Raw genomic sequence first — 24908 nt, forward strand, 5'->3', positions numbered from 1 at the left:
ATGATGCAGCTGCAGGTCCCTTGGACTGATATTCTCTCAAGCTGAGAACTGGCCTCAATGTGTCCAGTGGATTCCAAAGACAGCGTGTGTGCATTTGCACGGTGGAAAGGACCACTTCTCATGCAGACACTGCTCATAGTGAGGGTCAGCCAACCACTGAGAGAGGACTCATTGGATGCCAAGGACCTGGGAAGGCACCTGAGAGAGTCCCCATCCCTCCTGAATGGGAGGAATTGCATTCACTTTACAGTTAGAGCAAAGCTTGAAAAAGCAGATATTTGGGGGTAAGGCAGAATGGGTAAAGGCAGTCACATGCATAGTGGTAGAAGAAAATAAGATAGCCAATTATAATGTTGTGCATGTGAAATTTATATAATGTTATTAACTAATTTCACCCCATTAAATTTAATAAAAAAACAAAGATTCATGGAAGAACTGGCATGTGCTTTAAAATCTTACTAAGGCAAACACGACTAGAACAGACAAATCATCTGGTGAGGAAATGGGGGAGATGGAGAGGACAAGAGGGCTGGGGTCAGTGTGCAGGGTGCGTGTGTCTGAGGAAGGAAGGGGACCAGACATGGGGGAGTTCTCTGACAATGTTTTTCTGCATTTCCACTTTGTCTGTAGCTGTCCTTAATCCATGGGTAACTTGTGAATTTAAGAATGATGTATAAATGTATATCTACTTTAATAAATTAATTTTCCTCTCCTCCTTTGCCAGGCCTAGGGAAGATAAAACTCCATTGATGGAGGAGGTGGACAAGATGGGTGAATCAATGTAGCAATACTTGTGAGGAGTCTGTTTGCACAAGGTCTGCCATGACTAAATGTGGAACTCAAATTTCAGAACCAGTCACATTCTTTGGAAGAGGTCCATGCTCATTACAAAGGCTATGAATATCCCAGAAAGCCAAAGACTTTGGACTAGATATAAAAGGCAACATGGAGTTAACTGTAGGATCTTGAGTAGAGACATGACAATAGGGTAAAATAGTATTTCACTTCTAAGCAAGAGAATATTTTCTCAACTTCAATGCTGAGTTTTTTGACTGTGCCCTTACCAAACAACTAGTCTTGATTTGCATCAAAGTGCATGGTATCCAAACCCCTCTATCCATCAGCCCATAGGTTTCCTTCCTTTTTTTCCAGGCCATGTGAGCGCATCTGCCACAGCACAGACACCCTCCAGCGTCCCTTCAAGTCCTGCTCACAACACCTGGGTGCACCTGGTACAATGCTGATACCCATGCCTTACCCTCAGAAGTTCTGGTGTAATAGAGTTGGAACAGGCCCAAGAAATGTACCCTAAGTTGTTCTGAAGTAAGTAGTTTACTGATAGCCTTGTGCTCAAAAGTTGTTAGGAGCCCAAGGGAAGTCCTGGTGATGTATAACTTTCTCATTTTACCAAGCCCTGAGAAGTGCAGAATTAGTTAGAGTTGAAATAGCAATTTGGCCAGCAGATTCATTGGAGAAGGAACCAGGAAAGGGAGAGAGGAAACATTTGCATGTACTTGGTTTCTACACACCATCTGCATTCATTGGTTCATGCCATGAAATGAAAAATTGAATCCCTTATGGAGTCCTAGTGGGCAGAGGAGTGAGACTGCAGGAAGCCTCCCAGAGGTCTCCAGGAGGTCTCCACAGGGCACCTGTTCTCCTCACAATGCCACATGCTAATGTGATGATAAGACCTAATGCACTGAAACTAATGCCATTTTGAAAGTCTTCAAAGCTAATGAAAATCACATCTTCTCCCCCAAGACTTCCCATTTCCTCTGTTTGTAAATCAAGAACAAAATAGAAGTTATGTAACAGTTAAGGCTGTGTGTATGAAAGTCCTAGTATAATTCAGAGAATTTTAGTGTGTTTTGAATGTTACAGTGGCTTCCAAGTTGAAGGGTCACATGTGGGATTCATATTATTTGCCATAGTATTAAGAGCATTTTTGGAGACACCTAGACTATGGATTCATAACACTGATATTTTAAAGACAGCCGTTCCCCCTGAGCTCAAAGCACTTTGCATGTCAGGTAGCAGTGTAGTTACTCTGCCCTGTTTCCATGCTCTTTGGAAAGCAGAGAACAAGAAAGTCTTCAGATTGCTCAGTGAAAGCTAATGTCAGGATATGGCTTTGATACCCCGCCCCTCTCTTCTCCATGCTATTTTTCACCTCTTTTGGAAAACACACATTGGGATGACGTATGGTGGAGTGGCAAGTTTCACAGATCAGGAGAGATGTGTTGTGCTAAGCATCTTAGAGATGTGTTGTGCTAAGCTCAAGAAAACATGCCAGCCTCACCTTCCTGCACATCCAAGTTTCTCAACGTTCATTTTTGCTTATTAATAAAACAAACAGATATTTCTGTAGTAACAGGTAAGACTATTAAGAATTTTAAAAACAGGATGAGGGAACTCAAAGAATTTTACACCCAGAGTCAGGAATGAGTGCTCGCTCTTCTCTGCCAATGAGGCTTCGAGAAGGGGTGGCTCCAAGAGCAGCCTAGATGTGACGTGGGTGTGCACTGAAGAGCTGCAATAGAGGTGCACTGTGGGAAATGTAACAGTGGGATTTGATCTTGAAAGGGACACTTTAATAGTTTCTAATGCTGCCAATACAAAAAAACTTCAAAAAATATACTTACAAAATGACACAACAAGGTGTGTTTTCAGGTCAAAAAATTAATTTTATTGAAACACTTGTTTTAATGCACTGGGTTACCCTCTTTTGCTGTGCACAGTGTGCTCCCATGTATAATGCACACCCACAATTTTGTGTGCATTATACATGGGATTATTATGCCCATGTATAATGTGCATCCTTAATGTTCCCTCAAAAATTTGCGCAAAAAAGTGTGCATTATACACAGCAAAATGCAGTAAATGATCTAAGCCAAGTGGCTTCATTCCAGTTTTTTTTGGAAGCCATTATTTGTTGGGAACTGCCCTGCCTGGTTTCAGAAGCTGTAACCCTGCCAAGGCTAAGGCTGAGGGAGGGACCTAGGACCGTAAGCCACCAAGGAGACAAAAGCTTATCTCCCTGGCAGGAGCACTGCTTCTGCTCCTTTTACTTCATTCATAACTGGCCCCCAATGCTTGGTCGGTTAGCCAATGACGGGTAAGGTTCCCCAAGGGGGGACAATCTAAGACAGGCATGATCACATGGGAGGCCACCAGGGAAGGACCTTGAGGGGCTACGGCACAAGGGGGTGATGGACCCTCGCCCCTCAGCTTTGACAAAGCCTGAGTCCTCATTCTGTCTGCAAGAAATCTCCTAATCTCCTGGCTGCCTTACTTCCCTTGCTCCACCTAAGCCTGAAACAATGACAGAGGGTGGTGCAGCCCTGTGCTGGAAAGGGCGGGTTCCCCGGGCGCTCAGGCCTAAGAAAGAATATGTAAAAATCCTGTGAAACCTGCTTTGTTTAGAATGCTCTCAATTAAATGAGAAGGGTCCAAGCAAGAAGTAAGTTTGTTCCTGAAAGTTTTACAGCTCTTTAGCTATCTGACCCTGACTCAAAATAGTCCCTCAGAGTTCTTTACTTCCTACCAATGATTAATGAGCTTTACCTGAATTCTTGTGTAAAGGAACCCAATAAAAGCCCATTGAGGAACGGCTCCTGGCCCTTCTCCTTTGAGAGATTGGCCACCTTTCCTCCCCAAGCAGATCATGTCTTCGTAAACTTATTCTCATCCATGGTAGCCGGGGGTTAGGGGGGGCCCGTGGGTGGAGCCCCTCCACAATTATTTATAATGGTTGTGATTTCTCAACATTAATTATAAAAATATATAATTATACCTTAAACTTAAAAAAATGACTCAGTCTTTCTTATGTTAATTTTCTTAGACCTTTCTCCAAACTCTTTGAAATCCTACTTCAGTATATCAGGAATAAGCAAATGTGAAGAACAACTGGATCATTAACAGTCACTGATGCACTGTTTTATCTGAGAACATGATTAAAGGAACATTCACTAAATTGACTTTTATTCTGTAGCCAGGACCCATTTAGGCACCAGGGTGGATTATTTCAGTATGGTCCCCAAACTGTTAATATTCCCCCGAAGACTGTGCCATAATAATACTATCACTTGATAACTTAAAAGGGTAGGTATAGGATGAAAAATCAAATTCCAATCTTTGTCGTTTTTTAGCAGAGCTGTGATCTGACACATTTCCTCCTAATTTATTACTGGGTGTGACTTTTGGATGAACTGAGGGACACCCTCCCCCCACTGCCACCTGGAATGCTATTACCTTTGCATGTGGCTGACACTGTCCTGTCACCATGAGCAAGGGGCTATATTAAATGGCAGCTGAGCCCACTGACTAATCACTACCATACAAAGGTGACTTTTATGAAATATTAATGTAAGAAACTGTCATGATTTGTTTACCTTCATTTTTTGGTAAAACTATGAGTTACAGTGTTCTGCTGTGTAGTACATAAAACTTTGTGTATCTGAGTGATAAATTCAGAGATTTTAGTGCTTGGAAGGAGGTTTTTTAATCCTGACAAGTTAGTTTGCTTTTTAAAAAAATAACAACTAAACTGTACATACAAATATCATATTTTCTTTTTTCTTCCCTGTTCATAGGCCAACTGGAAGCTCAAAGCTATAATTATCCTTCAATTAAGTGATCACTGTAGCCCATGTCTTTCTTCCCTTTCTCTGCACCAACCCCAATTACAAATGTTTGATTTCACATGTTTTGAATAATCTTATATGTGTATTTACCATAACAATCTTAATGTTAGCATTAGATTTTAATTTCTAAATATGGCATATATGGTACTCTACATTTAATTACATGGACTATTCCTTCATAGATTTAAAAGTTCTCAATGTTAAGATTAGGCTTTAGAGCAAGATATATTTTTTAAAAAGCAAAGGATGAGAAAAAGAAAAAGGAAGGAAGATAAAAAAAAGACTTCCCCTCTGAATTAATCTTTGGGACCTTATGTTCTGATCTCTAATGAAATCTTATCCAGATATGTGAGATGCAAAGACTATAAAATGATTAAAGCCAAACCAACTTTATTCTAAAGGCTATTGAGAATTATTAAATTCCTTTGAATCAGACTATGGTTTTCGTCCCTGGCTGTATCTTACAATCACTTGGAAAACTTTTTACAATATACCAATGCCCAGGCCTAATCCCAGAAACTGGCTTGACTGGGCTGGGATAAAGGTCTGGACATTGATACTTGTAAATGCATTCCCATAGCATTTGAGAATCACTCAGCTAGATGAGTCATTCATATTTCTAAACTCTTAATTGGCCACTGCTACTTCTTATAGAACTGGAACATGGCATGGTCAGGATGTGACAACATAAAACAGACAGAGCTCCCCACAGGTTGATGCTGAGAACCACAGAAACCAAGCTTTCTGCACACACATATCCTTAGAACTCTGGTCAAAACAGGGTAGGTATGGCATCTACTTCAGAAGGTGGTGTTGGGGCTTGCAACAGAAAGACTCAAACTCAGAATCCAGGAACACTGAGTCATGTTCTTTGTCCACTATGTTATGTCCATATATTTTTTTTTCTGTATCTCTCAAAATGTTAAACTGAAAGTTGTATGGCTAACCATAATTGATTAGATAAGCTTAAATAGCATTACTTTAAAATATTTTCAAATATAAAAATTTCAACAAGAAATACAAAAAAAAAAACCTCCAACAACAACAACAAAAAAACCAACAACTCTCTGGCCCTGGCTGGTGTGGCTCAGTAGATTAAGTGCTGGCCTGTGAACCAAAGGGTTGCCAGTTAGATTCCCAGTCAGGATACATGCCTGTGTTGCAGGCCAGGTCGCCAGTAAAGGGTGCATTAGAGGCAACCACACATTGATATTTCTCTCCCTCTGTTTCTCCCTCCCTTCCTCTCTCTCTAAAAATAAATAAATACAATCTTAAAAAAAAATCTCCTGTCTGTTATTGGTTCTCACATACCACTATTTTTAGGTTGTATGTCAAAGCTGATCTAAAATACATTCACTGTGATCTACAATACATACATTGCAAAATTGCAAAATGATCCATAATTTTTAAGGTAAAGAGTGCTATAAAAATCAATACATTATTATGACCATACTTTTCTCTATGTTTTAGGATATTTAAGCTTTTCTTTTGATCTCTGTTGCTTAAATGGACACAAAACAACAACATTTACTGAAGGACTACCATGGGCCAGGTGGGCCCAACCCCTCCAGCCTCAGCTGATTCCTTTGTCTTGGCAATGACCTTTCAAACCCATGGGCATTTTCTAATTCTTGAACACATCAAGTTTGTCCTCACTCTGGATCTTTCACACAAGCTGTTTATCTTTAGCTCATCACACAGCTCGTTCCGCTTTCATCTTTTTCTGTCCTGTTCAAACATCATGTTCTCAGAGAAGCTTTTGCTGACCAACCATTCTAAAGTCCTCCTGTCTACCCCCAAGTCAGCCTCAATCAGAGTACCCCCTCTTCCTTTCCTGTATCCCTACACAAAAACATCTTATTTATTGGTCTTTGTGCTTGTGGTTGCACGGTGCTCTTCATATTACAGCCTCTGTGAGCACAGGCAGTCAGTCTTTGTCTATAGCACCTACAACAGTAGCAGGCACTCAGTCAATTTTAACAGAGTGAATGAGTTCATATCTTTGCAGTGTTCCTGAGAATAGTTCTGAATATAATCTTGTATTCTTTAAGGTTGAAACTACAATGTTAATAAGTAATAAATGAGTGTGCATGTTGTGATTTTCACCTATAGTTCTCCATGCAAATGCATGTGTTGGTATTTTAATTAAACTCACAGAGCCAGCTACTTTGCAAGAAAGCAATTTGCACCCCATACCTAGCTGACCTCTGGCTGGCTCTCTGCTTGTGCCAGAGAAAGCTTCTCCATTTGCAAGTCTTGCAATCTTGGCTGTTCCTTTCAGTTCCCAGCAGGAAGCAGCTACAAATTACTGTTTGACATTGCACATCTAACCTTCTGTTGAGGTTTCTATAGATTACCTTATGAGGGGGTAACACCATGTTTATTTGGCATAGGGTCCTCACTGTACTATAGAAAAGGTTGGGGGTCTCTTGCACTTTTCATTCCCGTGCCTGTTTGGCTTGAGAGAGGAGTTACATAAAAAAAAAAAAACCATCCACTTAATGTTGGTGGATTTATTAAAGCCTGGGAGCTTTGGTCAGTAATCTTACCCTAGCATTATTATCACATGATACTAACAGTACTGGCCAGCTGAACTGGTTTCCGGGGAAATCCTCCTGACAGCCGGAATTGACAGCTAGACACTACCTCTATTTTGAGGCACTTTCGTTTGGTCTAGACTAGCATTTCCAGGCATATTGATACCATACTCTGTCAGCTTCCCAGTGTGTGCCTATGTTTGCAGTGTCTTCAGAATTTCAGTGACCCATCCAGCGTAGAGAAGGGTATCTAATATCACCACCAAAATCTGCTACACTAGTGAAAAATGCGGAGTTCAGTGCCCTTGCCCAGAAGAGGCACCCAACAAATATCAGTTCTTTCTCTGCTTTTCTTGCTATTTTAACAAAAACTTATTTTATTAATAAATGTACTTAAAGAAGAGTCTGCACCTTTTAAAAACTCAGTGTAGCTAGAGCATTCAAATGTACTGCTAATATCTGATTATTTCTCTTTTGTTAGTTTATTAAAGCTATGTTAAATTCAAATGATAGATGACCATGAATGTAAACATCAGAATCAGCTGCTTTAAATGCGGGTAGTCCGTGACAGTGTGAAGTTCTGAGATATGGTGGATCTTGCTTTAACCAAATCCAATATAAATTGTTATTCATAAAGGAGTGGTATTATGGAATAATAAAGATGTTTTATAAAATTTTTTTAAAAGATGATCAATTCAAATTTCTTTATAATATATTCAATTTCAAATAGACTTACAGAAATCTACAGGAACCTATGTAGTGCATACAGTGGGCTATAAACAGTCACAAAGCCAACTCAGAACCAACAATCATTTCTCAGCCATGACCATCCAAAGCTGTGCAAACTGCCAGGTTGGGCTGAAGGGAAAGTGTGCAGTGGTTGAGTCAGGAGGAGGGCCCCTGGGCCACTGGAGAATCTCAGTGCTGTGAAAAGAGGCACAGACACTGGGTTGTGTGACACAGGAGGATGCACTGATGGTGCAACCTTCTTGCCAAAAACTGCGAACCTGAACTGATTAAGCCTCTAGATGGAACCACCAGGCTTTATTTGTTTAAACCTTGATTTCTGACATGATCAAATAGCAATCGAGCATTTTGTTGGCCCATGTCAGTTAACTCATGTTCACAAGACTGGGAGGTCTGTAAGTGTCTATCTGTGCAAAAAAGAAAAAGCAGAACACATTTCCCATGTGAAACTTGTATAATTATCCATCCACATGTCAATGAAAATGTCACCACATCCTATAAAAGGAAGTGAAAATGACAAACCATTGTGGTAACTACACATTTGAGAGGACCCACCCAGAGAGAGCTCTGCCCTTTTCCGGGTTGTGAGATATTGTACAGTTTTGTTCTTTGAGGTTCAGTCTAAAGCCCCTTTCTTACTTTGCATCACATTTTGTGCTGTCTTACCTACACCATGGGTTCAGTTTCCTCAGGGTTGCCTTGATCCCCATTTGCGTCTGCTGCCCAAGCCTCTGTTCTGAGGTCTCTGTCTGAAGTGTGGCTGCCACCTGACCCTCCTCCAGGATGGCCCCAGGCCCTCTCAACCTTCTGTGTGCACCAGACCAGAAAATCTATTTTCCCCTGCACAGACTCTTCCTCCAGGGCCCTCCTTTCTGCAAATGGTGCCTCCCTCACTAACTGCACAAAGTCATATCCCAGCCCTCCCAGCTCTACCTAATCCGATGCATTGAGCCCTCTTGACCTCTTCAACGACTTTCAAATCCATCTCTTCATTTAGTCCTTATCTCTGCATCGCATAGCCAGACCCCTTATCCACATCACCAGCATCTCCTTTCTTGGCAACCATGTTCACATGGCTGCCTTTGCCCTTCTGCAAACCCCAGCCAGAGGGGGTCTTCTCAAAACGAAAATCTGATCACACTAAGCCCTCTGCTTAAAACCCTTACATGGTTTCCCACTGCTCAATGTGTAAAGAAAGTGAAACCATATAAAGTAGCCCGCTACTTCCTGCTAGGTCTGCCTTAGGCTTCCTTCCCTTTCATCTCTCTGCTCTCACTGCTCCACCCACTCACCTCCTCCTTACCTGGGACCTCATCACCTAGCTCAGTTCCTTCCCACACTCAATGTCACTGCTCCTGGCTATGTGTGTTTCTGTCTTCCACAAGACCTGATTTTTCTATGTCCATTTATTTGTGTGACAGATTTGTTAATGTCTGCCATACCTACGTGACTGTGTAGAAACCCTGCTATAAAATCACACCTGAACTAGTAGTCAGTGGACACTCTATTCTGCTATCAGAGGTACATAGCTCTTCCAGTCATGTTTGGATGACCTTGCAGGATCTGGACACCCTGGCCTGGATTGTTTGTGCTTGTTTTTGTTTCCATAGTAAATTGTGAAGCATGAGGTCTTGATTTAAAGGAGGGCATTCGTTGTTTCTACAAAAGTCCATTACTATAAATCATCACATAATTGTTTCAATTGTCTAGTATATAATTTATTTATGAATTTTCAAGTTCAAAGTTACACAAAACTAAAATAGCACAAAATATTAACTAATATGGCCATGGAAAAGCATGTTATATCAGTCTGACTTAGCCCTTTTATGTCAGACAAAAGAAAAGGCAATTACCACAACATTATAACAACAGTGGATGTGCCGGGCTCAGAGTCTGATAGGTGTGGGATAGATTCTGCTCCATGGTATATCACCCAGACCTGGGCTGACCTTCCAATACAAGTCCTCAGCCCATCTGCAAACCTCTGAGAGGGTTCTCCATCCTCCCTCATCCCACAGATTCAGACCAGTTACTATTGTTACCTTATTTTTGTGTAATATTTCTGAGCTTATCAAACACTTTCACAGATTTTACTTTTTGAGTAACTCAAAAATCTTGTGAGAAATTTAAGGCAGGGTTATTTTTTATTTTTTAAATATCATTACTGGTGCTTTACAAATGAGAAAAGAATAGTCCAGAGAGGTGAAGTGGCTGCCTGAGACTCAGCCTCACCTAGGAAAGAGCAGAGCCCTGTCTTCTACTCTAAATCTTATATTCTTTCTTCATTAAATATCATATATGAAAAAAATGTGGCTCCATACAAAATGAAGGTCTCACCAACAAGCCAGGGTGGCAAAGACCACACAGCAGCCACAGTGACAAGCTGACACCACAGGGGCCTGGCGAGGACAGCGAACACCGAGGCAGCTAGCTGGGCATTAACCACAGAACAGTAGTTTCTCTTTCTCAAAGAAACCCCATGCTTCTCAGTTTTCTTTAAAGATATGACCTGCTCATTCTATCTTTTTTTTTTTAACTCCACCTAAATTAAACCATGGCACAAAAACAACGAGAAATGGTGATCTACACACAATTTGATGGTTGGGGCAACAGAGCAGGGTGGGGCCTGAGGCGGGCTACTATTCCACACCCACCCAGCTGGGAGTTGGTTGAAATTCTTTTTACAAAATATGGCATCTTCACCAAGAAACAAAGTTCTAAAGTCTTAAAAGGTGCAAGAATAGGATCCATTAATCAGAGTCAGCCTGTGAGAACTTGTTTAAATATACTACAGTCATATGAGAAAGAAACTAGAATTTATGGTTAACTAATCATCTAAAGTTTGAGGGGTGAAAAAGGTTATGGTTACTAAATTTGTGGATGGCTTTCATTTGAATAAGGTGTCTAACAGCATTCAAGTCCTGTGCTTAATATAAAATGTTTAACATACCATATATTCTTTACAAAACAATATTAAAAATCTTAGAATGTCCAGGGATCTTTGAGATCTGGTCCAACATAACTTGTGTTTAATTTTTATTTATTAGAAAAATCATTGCAGTAACATAAGATCTCTTGCATGGGTAAAATTCTTTTATCTTGGGTCCAGAAAGCTGTATAACTCTTCTAGTTTGGCAAACAAATGTCAAAAAATATGGAATTCCCCGCTAAAGACATTATGTATAAATAGAGTCATCCAATTTAGAAAAGCAAGCCCCAGATGGTCTATTAGTATCAACAAAACCCATTTTCCTTGCCAACATGAATTTCATAAAGCAGAAATCATTCTTGGGCATGCAGAGACAGACATCAAGTCTGTGAATACTTATTACCACCATATGCTCAGTACCGGGTTAGGTACTTTATTATATGGCCTATAAAACATTACTTTAAAAACAAACAGAGTGTTCAAAATGAACCATTTACTCTTTGTGGTAAAGGCACTGAAAGGCACTCTTTATGGTAAGAGTGATCTGTATATGTGTTTTAGAGTGAAATAGGGTAGTGATTATAGATGTGACCCATGGGCTTTGAAAACAGAAGCAAGGCTATCAGCTAATCTGTTTGTGTTGGGCTACCTTGAATATTTTAACTTCTGGTACCTTTTTCTTTCTGATAATCTAAATTTCTGGAATTAAATAGTTGTGTGGTTGTTAATAACAAAATGACTACAAATGTGATGGAACTGCTATGTAAACAAACATGTGTCTTTGTATCATTATTGACCAAATAAGGAACTAAGGCTTGCAGAGTTTCAGTTGGTACCTGCCAACCCCACCCTTATCACTCAGAGAGGAAGAAAGCAACGAAAATGAGGAGGGGACCCACAGGTCTTAATCACTCCACCACCAGGACTTTCTGTGAACAGAACAGGGATTGCAGTACAAGGGAAAGTCAGTGCTTGAAAACTCTGTGAGAGGAGATGGCCCCAGTGTTTTGGAGACCTTGGTGCTTCTATTTAGGAGGCAGAGCCCAGTAATCATCTGAGGTCCCTTTTAGGAGCTTAGAAGTTCCACAGTCATAGAAAGCAGATACTTAATACACATTTGCCACATTTCTGTACTACACATTCTTAAATACCTTTGATGTTCTGTTCATTCCAAAGAAGAACACTGACCTGCAGCTCTACCCATCCATGCACTCACTGGCTGACTTCCGCATGCATCCCCACCGGGGATCAAACCTGCAACCCAGGTGCACTGAGATGATGCTCCAACAAACTGAGCTAGGGCTGGCCAGGGCATTGGTGCTTTTCTTGAGTTGACCCTTCATGTTAATTAAATGGGTCTTTCTCCTGCACAGCTGTGAAGATGGCTGGCTTCTACTGCCAGGCTTCATCAGCCCCATCAGGTGATGGCACCTGGATTCCATGCCAAGCTCCATATGAGCCTGCAGGCAGTGAGCTCTCCTTGCTTGCATGGTCTTTCACAACAGGGAAAGAATGTACAGCATTTAACCCTTTGTAAACTCCATTTGGAGGATCGTCTGCTACTCTTTAAAAGTAGTAATTACAGAGTATGGCTGAAAATCTGATTTCTAACATGTAGGAAAATTGTAAGCAATATGGTCAATAGCTTCCATTTATTGAACACCTACTACTTGTCAGGTATTTTCTAACTTGGAGTCTCACCTAGAAAAATCAAGTTACATTTCACATATTCTTCATAAAATTGTTGTGAGTGATAGTATAGTAGGTGTAAATGGTCACAATTCTTCCTCTCCCTGTACCTTCACTCCTCGAAACATGATTTTGCAGGTCCTTCCAGCAAAAAATACCTATTTCTCTACCTTTAATTCTTGGTTAGCCTTGTGACTCACTTTGTCCTGTGGACTACAGTGGAAGCAATAGTGTATCTATCCTGAACCTGGACCATAAACTTTGTATGCTTCTGCTCTCACTTTTGGGACCCAGACTAGCCTGCTGATTGAGAGACATGGGGCCCTGGTGTCCTCACTGTCCCCCAATAGCCAGAGCCCCCTCACTGATGGCTAGCTGACCACAGACACATACACGAGGCTACCTGAAACCAGAAAGTGCCAGGCTGAACCAGCCCACCTATAAACCCACAGAAGTTAAGTCGATGGCTGTTGTAAGGTGTTGAGCGGTGGGGTAGTTTGTTAGGTAGCGAAATCTAACTGACACAAAAGGCATTATTCCCATCGCTGACAGGAAAGAGAGGTGCAGAAAGATTAGTAGCCTGTCTAAGGTCATTCAGCTGTTAAGTGGTAACGTTGTCAGGTTACTACAGCAGCCTGTGAGCCCACGTTCCTCGTTCTGCACTGCAATGACTCTTTGATACAAATGAAAAGGCACATGTTGAGTGCTTCCATATGCTCTTTGTTGGGCTTGATATACTTCCTCCATTTAGGAAACTTATAATCTCCATTTTGTTTTTCACTAGGGCAACTGCACTTTGATAGCTTTGCTCATGCAACTGCTTTCTCCTAAAAATCTTAAAAATGCATTTTGTATTTATTTTTCACCTTTCAAAGCTTCCTTAGTGTCCCAAGACAGAATTAGAGTTTCCCATGTGTGGTTGATGCCAAAAATAACCACGATTACTCACTCCTTCCTTTATCCTTGCCCTTTGTAATGTGACTTTTCTTTACCATTTATCAAGAGGTAAAATCCATTTTCCTACCGTTTGAATCTAGATTGGATTTGTGACTTGCTGTGGCCAAGAAATGAGGCTGAAGGGATGGCGTAGCCATTCCGAGTGTTCTCAGGTGCCTTGTGTACTCCCATTCCTTCTCTAGGTCATCATAACTCCATCAGCTGAACCAGACAAGGCTAGCCCAGTGAAGGATGAGAGATCACATGGAGCACAGCTCCAGGTTGTCCCAGCTGAAGCCCTAGCTACGTCAGGGCCCAGCCAAGATCAGCAAAGCCAAACCACAGTTGAGCTTTGTTGTATGTGGAAGCCTAGTTGACATAAGAGGAAATGCCCAGCTGAGTCCAGCCTAACTTGCCATTTACAAAATCACAAGCCAGTAAGCTTGTTTATGAAGCAAAAGAAAATGAATACAGATCCTTTGTACTCTTTTGGCATTTTAGAACTATCTTTCGAATAGAGCATATGTTTGCTAAATTTTATTGAATAAATGGTTAAATATTCAATTATAATGAGATAGAATTCCTTAACAAACAGAGTTCTGACTCTTTATTTTAAAGTGAATAAATTCTATCTTTCCTGGCTGTGAAACAGAGTGATGTGTGGCACAGGGCCTGAGACCTGCCAGGTGTGCTCCATAAATGTTAGCTCTCATTGATCCTGTACATGAAGTAGAATGCCTCCCAAACCCCATAAACAAAAGCCAAACAAAGCAAACACTGGAGTACTGAGGCCTGTGTGAGATCGTTCCTAAAATTTTTCAAAATCAGGACAAATATCTCCTGGTATTTTTGAGATGGAGATTTAGGGCAAGGGACATGCTTTTTCTTTCTTCATATCAGTGAACTTTTTCTTTGAAAGTATATCCTATTTAATTGGCTCATAGATACCCATGTCACCCAATGTCAAAGAGTGGGAGAATTCTGCTATAGAAAGACCATCACAGATGCATTCCCCACTCGTCCTCAAATTTTGCTGCATATCAGAAGCACTGGGGAGTTTTAAAAAGTGCCTCCAGAGATGGGCTTAATTAGTTTTGGGTCCAACCTGCACATGGGGACTTTTAAAACCCCTTGGAGTAATTTTATTGAATAGTCAAACTTGAGAACCATCATTCAACCCTCTCCAGAGTGTTTCCACCAGTCAAGTGGTTATTATTGGGATTAATTAACCTTCTTTTCTTTTTTTTTTTAAGATTTTATTTATTTATTTTTAGAGAGAAGGGAAGGAAGGGAGAAAGAAAGGGAGAGAAAAATCAATGTGTGATTGCTTTTCACATACCTCCTACTGGGAACCTGGCCTGCAACTCAGGCATGTGCCCTGATTGGGAATTGAACCAGTGACCCTTCTGTTGGTAGGCCTGTGTTCAATCCACTGAGCCACACCAGCCAGGGCTATTGGGATTAACTTTCAAGGCAGATTTTCTTTTTAAAATATATACCTTTAATCAAAACACAGCACTGAGATACTATAGCTAGGAAATATAAAAAATATAAACATAATATAGAAAATAATTTCTTATAATGGACAATTACTGGCTCAAACAGAATTAAAAAGTATACCTGAAACTAATAAAATATTGTATATTAATGGTAATTAAAAATAAAATAAATTTTTATTTTATCTTATTTTTACTTTTAAACTTAATCTTTATTGTATTTTTTTCCATTACCATTTAGTTCCCTTATAACCCCCTCCCCCAAGCAATCACCACATTGTTGTCCATGTCCACGAGTCCTTTTTCCTTCTTGCTCAATCCCTCCACCCCCTAACCTCTCCCTGCTAGCTGTCATTTGCTCTCCATCTATGAGTCTCTGTTTTGCTTGTAAATAAAAATTTCTTATAGAAATTAATAATTAACAGATGAATAACTTTCTGATGATCAACTCAGCAAGCATAATACAAACACCTAGTAGGGTCTTAAGTGTCTTAAAGACCTTAAGCATAATAAGGTATTCAAAATTTTATTGCCTTAAATTAGATACCACATAACACTGTAAATTACATTAAATAATAAATTCAAATTAAATTACATTTAAATGTATAATCTAAAAGCACACTAACCTAAAATCTTTGTTTGAAACTATACCTTATATGAATAATAACATTTATCGGAAATTAAAGTATAATTTAATATTTTATTATGATTTTGAGTTCCATTTCAGTGTGGGTAATTAAAAAATTGTGGTCTTATCTTAATTTCATCCTCATTAAATTCCATAGCTGCAACCACAGACGTAAAACACATATTCAAAGAGTCAGAATTTCCAAACCACGGATACCCCAAGAGAAAAATGTGGTTTGACCCTCTGCTTTCACAGAAATGGAAGGTGAAGCTCAGGCAGCTTTAACAAGTCAAGCAAAGTTCCCAACATCCAATGGCTGGGAACTGAGCCCAGGACTGCTGATCCCCAGCCTCCCTGCTCTGGAGATGGGCACAGGGTGAGGACAGCAATATGTGCTCCAGCTCCACACAAACACTGGCTGCTGCACCTGCCCCATAGTTTGCCAACCTCTGCTATGGATGGCTGTGTTCATAGAGCACACTGGCAACAGGAGAAATGATCACTTTCTACTTCAATTCTTATCACTAAACAGGCTGGAATCCATTCTAGCCATTTAATACATTAGTTATAAATAAAGTTTCTGTATTTTTTCTAGTCTATTATTAACTTCTTACATTAAAACATGGTGTACTTGTTACAATAATAAACCAATATTGGTACATTATTATTAATTAAAGTCCATATTTAATTCAGATTTCCTTAATTTTTACCTAATGTCATTTTCTGTTTGATTCAGGATGCTATCTAGGATACCATATTGCATGTAGTTCTCTTTTCACTAGTTCAACACTGTGTGTGTGTGAGAGAGGGACAGAGATAGAGAGAGAGAGAATATCTCTCTCTATAATAAACATCTCTCTTCTTTTCAGTCAATTAAGGGCAAACTCCTACAAATTACCATTCTCATATTCTCTAATGTAAAAGAAAAGGGTATATGTTAATGAAGCAATCTGGAGTTTTAATTATGAGAAAAACATTGTGGAGAAGAGGAAAGTTAGGTTTATAAAATATTGACATTTGGAGGGACCTAGGATCACGGTGTCTGATTTGTGGGTTAATAAAATCTGACAAGCAAAGAGTGGGGCAGAGGCACACAAGAATTTAGGGTAGTCAAAGGCAGTACACATAGAACTACAGCAATGCAGAAGAAAAAAAGTAATATTGTGCAATTTGTCATCATTTAAATTAGGGGATTCAGCATTTCAAAAATCTATAGAAATGCAGTTAGAATTTCCTTGCCAATATTTTTACAAAACATTTTCCAAACAAGACTGATTCATCTTATTCTGAAATGAATTGTTAGATCACAACAGAGAATGTTAAAGAGATTGCATCCCTTATAGACATGCCAAACGCTAGACTCTGCCTGCCGCAGTACTATAAATAGGGAAATTAAAATGCTAAAAATGTCCTCCAAGTTGCCAAACATAGTTGTTCAGCATCTACTTCCTAGTCCAAATGATTCAGACTTCCCAAGTCTGAGAGTGAAAGCTACAATTCACAAAGCAATGCTGTTGTGCTCATCAACTGACTAAATGGAAAAGATATTCCATTTATGTATATTTCTTTGTTCTCAGATCATATCCATTGAAATACTTCCTGATACTTTCATTAAAGTTTTATGAAAGGTGGGGTAGATGGAATTGAAGGATACCAAAGGTAGCCTATTGATTTTTCCTTGATATGTGATTGCCTGCTATGACATTAGGTTCTCTTGGCTCTCCATTTCTTAAGATAGCACTACTCAAGGGACATTTTTGGTAGACATTTTTCCCTACCTGCTGAGGAAATTACATTCTATATGTAGCTTTGGAGAGTCACAAGAAAATTCTGAGAAACTTGCAATAAGCAAACGAATTTAATTTTGTTTAACCCATGTCTCCCAAACATATCTGACCATAAGTAAAACCTTTTTCCTCTTTTAGGGGCATGGTGGGGAGCTGCACCCATGAACACCCCTGAGCACACTGTGGGAAGTGCTGGGTTAAGACAAGTCCTCCAGAAGGCAGCTGTCTCCATCCCATGGCATGTGGGAGGGAAGAACGCTCAAACGTCCATCTCAATGATACATCAGCCCCAAGAGTGGCCTCTGCCAATGTTGGCAAGTTGGGCAATACCACTGTCCTCAGGACCATCATAGGTCAAGAGGTACAGGACCCACCCAGTGAAAAAGGTGTCGAGGCTAGCAATCACCCTTGGCCTTCCTACAGTGCTACTGGGGTGACCCGATGCAGGCATGCTGCCCAGCACAGCTCACCCTACAGCCATGGAGTGCAGTGCCTGGGATCCTGTGTTCTCCACACAGCAATAATCTGCACCCACTCTGAGTTTCAGAAGGGCAGAAATGACAAAGTCTGCTTCTGTTGAGAAACTGACAATATAGCACAGCATGTGCGCCTGTGTGGGGATGGCAGGGTGTTTCTAGACCCCAGGGGACATGGCAGTCAGGCAAACTGTGGCACGATGCAGGAGATCCCTGTGGCTGGGCACACAAAGCCCTCACCCTAGACTCTGGCACAGAAGTTCCAGTGCCAATGCTGTCTGCCCTAACCACCTCGGGGACTTTGCACAACTTACCCTCTCAGAGCTTGTTTCCTCTTCATAATAATAATAATAATAATAATAATAATAATAATGTAAACGATTTAATATTTGCAAAGTACTTAGGCCAGTGTTTGCCTCAAAGTAAGTACAATATAAGCTTCTGTTAAATGAAATCGTGTTATTAGTGTTTACTCCAGTTTCCCTCTATTGCTACATGTTTCCTTTCCTAATACACAGAAAAGATGATGTGACACCAGGGAGACAGACCCTCTCACTCCCTGCTTTCAGACGCCAGGCCTGATGGAGTTACAAGGATAGAAAGGCACTCTGCTTTAAGAGGCCCAGGGTGACTCAGCTGCCTGGAGCTCCCACTGCTTCCTGATGGGCTATGGTCACAGGCTTATGGGGATCCAGCTCATCACTCACACATGCTAATGATCAGGTCTTGTGGACTGTGGTTACTATGGATTCCAGCAAAACAGGAACGAGAAGGTAGGACAGGGGCAGGGCTGCCAGAGTCACAGATGGGCAGGCTGTCCCTCTGCAAACTGTCACCGGGGCCTCCAAAAAGTCCCTGGAGGGAGAGGCAAACACTGACCCCACCTCCAGTTACCCCTCTCCTAGCCCTTAACTTGGTTGTTAAAAATAATCAAATAAAATTTACTTTAAAGCCAGACAAAATAAATGTATCGAATAGATTGATCAATAAAGGGAAAGAGTTCTGTAATACCTTGGTAATTTTTCTTTTTTGGGGGGGTTTGTGTTTACTTGAAAATATCATCATATAAATATATTTTATATATTTTTAAAGGTTACACAAATGCATCTTTAAAAAGGTTGTCAAGTTCATTATAAAAGACTTCAAAATGTAAAATATGGCAGCAGATATATACATGGACATCACCGAGATGCACTAAAAGATCTGCTTTAGGCAGGTAAGACTAATCCTTCCACAAATTACACAAAAAGCTGAGAGGGGTGTGCAATAATCTCTGACCTACTGTACATTAACATCATCACAACTGCAATTTTATAAACATCATAATTTATGTGAATAATTCTCATGAAAATATGCAGGGAGTTCTATTAATATAGGCCAAGATTGAGAAAAATGATAAATCTCTGAGTATAAGGATGAGAGGCCCTTGAACTTGGCTGGGCATGGCTGCAGCACACCTGCTCTGGGGCAGTCCTGGCCTCCAGCTCACATGCTCTGTCTGTGAACACAGCAACCTGCAGCCTGGCGACAGCTGCTTCTGCTCCACTAAGGAACATACATGTATGCACACATGCATAGGGAGTCCCCAGCCACTTGCAGCCATCAGGGACCATGGTACCTTGCAGTTCTTGTGCTGGGGAAGGCAGGCAGCAGGGTAAAGGCAGAACCCTAAGCAACAGAAACATGGGCTTCAGCCTTGGTTTCTACTTCTGCTGGTGCAGTTTCCAAGGCTGGTTTGCACAGGACTTTGAACCTTTGCTTGCACACTTGCTGCCTTTCAAGTGCTAAGCACCTTGGGCATGGCACCTCCCACACTGTCCCTAGCAGTGCAGGGCTCACCTGAAGGTACCTCTTGTCATGTGTCATTTTCTTCTGTTGCAGGCAGCCCACACTTGCCTCTGTGAATCACCAAATGACAGGTGTTGGGCATTTTTCATTTATACCAAAGTGAACATGATGTACAGGTAGTGATGGCAAAGCCCATCTGGTGAGTTTATAATTTCTACAAGTCATGATTCTAATTTTGTAACTGCAGGATTAAGATAGGCACACTGCTACCTTAAAGACTTTTTTCATGTTAAACATGCATAATACAATGTGAAGAAAATGATCACTTAAAGGAATACTATTTCCCCAAATTAGAACTTACATCTACAGTAATGAGAATCTGTTAAAATACCTCTTTGAAAAACCCTCTCAGCTGATGCAGAGCTGAGCATTTTGAGGCTCTTCACTGCTCTGCCCTTTCTTGTTGTGTGTGCATAGCACAGATCTGCCAGCCGTTACATTGAACAGCGATGTCTGCTCTGTCAGAGCAGAGAATGACCATATCACAAACCTCCTCAAGTGCCCAGCCTCCACCCTCACCACCCCCTCAGAAAAGGAAGACCAAGCTGAGGAGGAAACCATCCCCCTCCCCCCAATCTGGAATCACATCACAGCAAGCTAGGGACCCAGTCATGGCAACTTGTGTTAACGGCTAAACAGAGAAAGTTGATCAATTTACTTTCTTTTAAATTGGAGCATATATTTTTGCATTTCTTTGTGTGTGTGTGTGCATGGATAGCTTTATCAGGGAGGAATGAGGCCTTTCATCAGATATAATTCAGGGCTGAGCAAAAACAGCTTTTAGCTACAGATTGAGCAGCCCCAGGGGAACTTCACAGAAATGACACAGCAATTTGTGTTAGAATATTGGCAGCCAATTCATGAATGCTGGAGCTGACTCTGAATTCATCTGCTTCTGTTCATCTTTTATTCCTGCTGAGCTCATGATTCATAAAGAAAGGGCCTGGAGCTACTCTGCTACTCTTCTGAAATGTACAGTATGATGTTAACAGACTTCTCTTTGGTGTGTCTGCCTGTCTGTCTGACACACACACACACACGCACACGCACACACACCCCTCTTTCTTCCCCTAAAAGAGGCATTAAAACATGATCATCCAAAACATAAACTTCAAGGAACAATCGTGACTAACAAACGAAAGGTATTTTCATTTAAGAACATTGATTTTAAACAGTCTTTCATATTTACAAGTCTTATTTGGTGTAAAACATTATAATTTGAGTTTTCCCCCTTGTGACATGACTACAGCATATATTTTACCCTAACCTCTAAAGGAACTCACCCAACTCTTTTCTCATAAAAGATGAAATACTATTTTTATGATCAAATTGCATGGGCTTTTGTTTCCATAAATATCTGGGACAGCTTCCCTTTTCTTTAGTTTCCCACACATTTGCAGTGCTGCTCAGCAAACACCCAATGGCATTCTCCTGGGAACAGTAAAGGGTGCCCGACAGCCTTGCTTTCTTCCCTCTCTCCGTCTCTCTCCCACCACTCTGCTTGCTGTTGGACTGAACAACGGAGCCTTTGTGCATTCCCACTGCAACTGGCCAGCTCTAGCGAAGTGTCCCCTTATTGGTACAAGGGTAATATTTACCTTGGAGAAAAGTTTGTCCAAGTAACTATTCACAATTCAGGCAATGTCGTCCCTCTGAAATGTGGTGGCAAGAGTTCTCTCTTCCTTCTTGGCCTACAACCAAAGAAAAAGAGTTAGAAAAAAAGGCACATGGATAAAGACTATGAAAGATACTTTTCCAGTTTCCTGTAAAAACACTAGCAAACTTAGGCCAAAATGCTGAACTGTATTCCTTCCTACAAAGTAAGAGAAAACTGAGAGTTGTGAATAAATCAAAAGTTTTTTTCTAAAATAACAGCCAAATTACTTTCACCACATACATACTAATAACCTGTTTGTTCTATATGTCTCCTACCTAGTTTTATGACAAAGAAATCTATGCTATTATAGTAATGCCAAAATTCAAACAACTGTTATCTGAATTTGAGGTAAAACTAGTAAGTTATTTGAAGAGAGTATACTTTATGTGTTCGAGTAAGGTAAGCTGTGATTTCATTGTGAAATGCCTTATTAAAAGAAGAGTCTTGGGTGCAGCATGAGCTGTGTGACCTGAAGGACATGCAGGTCTCTTAGTCCTGAGTTGCTCCTTCATCCATTCCACTGAGGAAATGGGAAAGATGTGAGGAATGGGGGAGACTCAGGATGTCTTCCCTTCATCTCCCTCCTGACTCGTTGGTGACCCTTGGGCCCGTCCTGTCATCTCTGGCCCTGCTCTGCTTTTGGTGCCCAGCCTATCCTCCATCCTCTTTCCTCTTCAGTTCTTGTCCTGTCTTCTAATAAATATGTCTTGCATTGAACCTCTCTTTTAGGTAACCACCATGACAGGTACCATGTGAAAGGGGGAGGAAAAGGGGGGTGGAATGAATGAATGTGTTTGTATTCTAAGGAGAACATCTTGGCTGTTTACTGAGATTCAGAACTTTTTAATTATTTTAAGAGACTGAGGTACAACTCCTGATTTGCAATATAAAACACCGAGCAGAACACAAGCCTTCTAGTTGTGCATCTCTGATGCTCTTTTACTAAGACCACATATGGTCACCTTAGACTGAGTGCTGTATTCTTCCAGAGTCAGAAGGTTATCTGCATTATCTTGAGATACATCTGCTGTTTCTGTGACAGTTACCAAGTGAGAAATGCCTGCCTTTTCTTGGCCAATGCATTCACCTACATTATTTTCTTTTTGTTTTTAATAAATCTAAAAATAGCAGAACGAGAAACAACTCTGGCTCTTTTCACTGTCAGTCATACAAACTAAGAGTGCAGGGTCCTTACTGGGCAAAGAGCTTGACAGACACAAGCCCTCTTTCACTCTCATTATATTTCAAATCAACCCTCTCCTGAACCCCTGCCATACAGAGATATTCAGAGGTGGATTCCAACTGCAAATCCCTTTACTTCCCTATGTCATCACAGTCAGTCCCAGAGATGCTCCTGAATTCATTAGAAAAATAAGCAAGATTTCATTATCTAAATCAAATTGCTGCAGTAGAAAAATAAAATAAACTTCCAAAAATGCTAAATCTTATTAGCTTGCATTAGAAATAAGGTTTGCTATTACTAGATAGGAGTAAAGAGTCTGACTTAAGAATTGAACACATGACATGACAGTTAATAAACCTAAAAGTGGTATATAATTTGCATTTTTGAAATTACATATCATGAATTAAAAATATTCCAAGGAAACAAGGTAATGAAGACATTGTGGTTCTGGCATATGATAGACATATAAATCAATGGAATGGAATTTAGCCTCCAGATTAAGCCTATATACTTATGGCCAATTGATTTTTAACAAAGATGTCAAGACTATACAATGTGGGAAAACAGTCTTTTCAACAGAAGGGTTCTGGGACAAGGTTCTTCTGCTACATGCAGAAGAATAAATTTGGATCCTTAACTTCATTTAAAAAAATTATGTAAAAACTTAATAAATTGGGCAACATTTATTCATAAAGGTATATGCACCCCCATGTGCACTGCAGCATTATTCATGGTGTCCAAGACATGAAAACAAATGAAGTGTCTCTCAAAAAGTGATTGAATAAAGAAGATGTGGTACACATATATAATGGAATACTACTCAGCCATAAGAAAACACAAAATACTGCCATATGTGACAACATGGTTAGATCTTGAGAAAATCATGCTAAGAAAAATAAGTCAATGGAAAAGTCAAGAATATATGATTTCACTCATATGTGGGATATAAAACTGAAAGCAGCAAATGAGCAAATAAGAAAAACAATCAAACAAAAACTCACAGACACAGACAACAGCATGGTGATTACCAGAGGGAAGGGGGGTGGGAGGGTAGAGAAAGGTAAAGGGGGAGGGAAGAAGATTTGACTTTGGGTGGTGGGGACACAATGCAATAATACAGATAATGTATCATAGAAATGAACACTCAGAACCTATATAATTTTATTAACTAATGTCATCCCAATAAATTTAATTTTAAAAAGTTAGTACAAAGACAATATAAAATAGAGAGCACATGCTACAGAGACCATATTAAATGTTACTGAAAATGGATCAAATAAATTTAAGAGTTGAAACTAAAAAACTCTTAGAAGAAAACATATGGGTAAATTTCATGAGTTCAGATTTGGAATTTCAAATATGACACCAAAAGCACAAGCAACAAAAGAAAAAATAGATGTTGGACTTCATCAAAATTGAAAAGATGTGTGTAGTTTAAAGGACACTGTTAAGAAAGTGAAAAGACAACCTAAATAATTGGGAAAAAATGTAAGCAAACCATGCCTGATAAGGACTGTTATCTATAATATATAGAGAACCCTTAATAATGAGACAATCCAACCAAAAATAGGCAAAGGAACTGAATATACATTTCTCCAAATATACAATGGCTAATAAACACATGAAAAGATGCTCAGCATCATTAGTTATCAAGGAAATGCAGATCAAAATCTCAATGAAATCTGCTTCACACCCCCCTAGGATGGCTATAATCAAAAAGTCTAAGACAGTACAAGTGTTGACAAGGAAGTGAAGAAATCAGAACACTCATACCCTGCTGATGTGAATGTGAAATAATATAGCCACTTTGAAAACAGCCTGGTTGTTCCTCAAACAGTTCAATATAGGAGTCACCATTGGACCCAGTATTTCCAACCCTAGGTATATTCCAAGAGAAATAAAAACATGTCCACATAAAAACTTGTACATGGATTTCATAGCAGCATTATTCCTAACAGCTCCAAAGTGGAAATAATACAAATGTCCATCAGCTGGTGAATGGATAAAAAAATGTGGTATATCCATGTAAAAGAATATCATTTGTCCACAAAACATAATGAGGCATTCACATATATCATAATAGGAACAAATCTTGAAAACATGCCAAGTGAAAAAAGGTAGTCACAACCCACCACACATACATATTATATGATTAAATTTACTTGAAATGTCCAAAATGGGCAAATATATAGACAGAGAGTAGATTAGTGGTTGCCTAGGGCTGGGAAGATGAAAATGATAGCAAAGGGGTATGGGGTTTCTTTTTAAGGTAATGACCATGTTCTAAAATTGACTGTGGTGATGGTTGCATTACCTCTGTGAATATACTAAAAAACATTAAACTGTGCA

The 24908-nt window shown here is 40.0% G+C and overlaps 1 protein-coding gene across 1 annotated transcript in view; it reads right to left on the reverse strand.

Annotated features, from left to right (window-relative positions):
• The window catches only part of PAG1 (phosphoprotein membrane anchor with glycosphingolipid microdomains 1), a 131190-nt gene that overhangs the window by 31519 nt on the left and 74763 nt on the right, over nucleotides 1–24908 (reverse strand). Inside the window, 1 exon segment of the mRNA XM_028519017.2 lies at nucleotides 21318–21410. The gene's annotated coding sequence lies outside the window, so the exon portion shown is untranslated.

Source organism: Phyllostomus discolor, chromosome 7 (assembly GCF_004126475.2).
Source record: "Phyllostomus discolor isolate MPI-MPIP mPhyDis1 chromosome 7, mPhyDis1.pri.v3, whole genome shotgun sequence".
In the NCBI taxonomy this organism is placed as follows: domain Eukaryota; kingdom Metazoa; phylum Chordata; class Mammalia; order Chiroptera; family Phyllostomidae; genus Phyllostomus; species Phyllostomus discolor.